Here is a 1,749-nt window from a genome sequence, read left to right as displayed (position 1 = left end):
ATAGTCTTCCAAATGCAAGGATGCAAAATGCACTTTGTCCCTTTCACTCTTCGGATAGAGCTGAAAGTATGTATCCAACTTATTCATCCACTCTTCCAACTCATGTGGGGCTGAACCATCACCCTTGAACTTAGAGAGTGAAATCTTGTCCTTTACATCCTTTGACACGGTTGACGATGCATTCTCATGATGGTGCGAGGGCTTGTGCTTTTGCATTTGCACAAAAGATCCAAGGAATTGTGCAAAATCCTTGTACTCCCTCTTGAGGAAATTTGGCATTTCCATCCACCTATCATGAGCTTCTCTTTGTCTCTCAATGAATGACATATGTTCCCAATCAAGCTCAACCACATCATCCATATCATACACCTCCTCTTCAAGCATGGAGAACTGATTTGCTTTGGGATGCAAAGGTACTCTCCTCGGATCCCCAAAATTTGACTCCTCATGTCTGAATGTAGGTGCATGTTGCTTTCCATCCATTTGAGAAGAACCCGCTTGGAATGTAGTAGGCTTCATTTCCCGCATAGAAGGCCTCCTAGCATCCCGGATGCCATGAATCCAAAAGTGACATTCTTGATGGAATGCTCATGTGTTACCTTGGGAGAAACCTCTTGTACCATGGGTAGCTTGCCTTCCCTACGGCCTTGAAAAGCTGTCCCAAATTGCTTGCCTTCATGTAAAGCACCATGACCACTATCATAGGAAGGTTGGCTCATGGACCGAGCGACCCTCTCTTCCAAAACTTCCATCCTTGTAGCCATAGTGTCAAGCCTACCATTGACTTCCACCCTTGTAGCCATCGTGTCCATCTTAGCATTCATTTCCATCAGCATTTGCATGATCGAATCGATGGGGATGGTATGCGGAGATTGTGGAATGTGCTTATGGGCACTTCCGACATTCAACTCCTCATTCCCTTCTCTTGAAGTATGCCCAAAAGTATCCCCTTCTCTTGAAGTGTGCCCAAGAGTATCCTCTGGAGCATCCAAAATTCCTTGTTCCATCATTGCCTCTCACCCTCTACCTCGTCGGAAGCCAAAGTGTTGCGCCTCGGTCGCCCTTTTGGCTTCGGCCCCATGAAAACCTTCGGTTTCAGAAATTTGGCTCTAAATTGAGGTAGGGATGTCTAATTGAAGTGATCTAAAGCTTGTTGGAGAGCTAATTAAGTGTACTAGACCACTATGCAAAGACCCGTAAGAGATGAGGTGTGCTACTATTCTCTGTTTTAGGGTTTACAGGGTTATAGGCTGAAACGGTATTTTGGGTATAACTTAGCAAGAGATATCCAAATGCAAAACTTTTTAGCTCAAATCGAAGCCTTCGTCGATGAGTACTACAAGCCTATGTAATTGGATCTAGAAGACCTTCAAACCCCTGTGAGACTGAATTAGGGTTTACTGTTTTTGCAAAAACCCTAAATTTTACCCTAAAGAGATATCGAAATGCAGAGGTTAAAGGCTCGTTGGGTAGCTCTAAGGAAGCACTAAGAGCTCATATGGTCCCTTTTAATTCAGTCCAAAAGGGTTGGGACTGAATTAGGGTTTTTGTGAATCTACATATTCTTGCCAAAGTGACCCTTTTTGTGCCCAATTGATCTTTGTTTGCTCCCAAACCAATGTCAACACCTTCCGCACCTCATTGGCATCCCAAGGTCTGCAAATTATGCTCCACAAGCTTCAATTGTCCATGTATGACCAGAAATTTGAGAAAATTTTGACATAGTCTCCTTTGTTTTAGGAGCTAAGC

This window comes from Cibotium barometz, chromosome 1 (genome assembly GCF_041138505.1).
Source record: "Cibotium barometz isolate CiBa-2024 chromosome 1, ASM4113850v1, whole genome shotgun sequence".
Taxonomy (NCBI): Eukaryota; Viridiplantae; Streptophyta; class Polypodiopsida; order Cyatheales; family Cibotiaceae; genus Cibotium; species Cibotium barometz.
Note: the sequence above shows the minus strand (reverse complement) of the source record.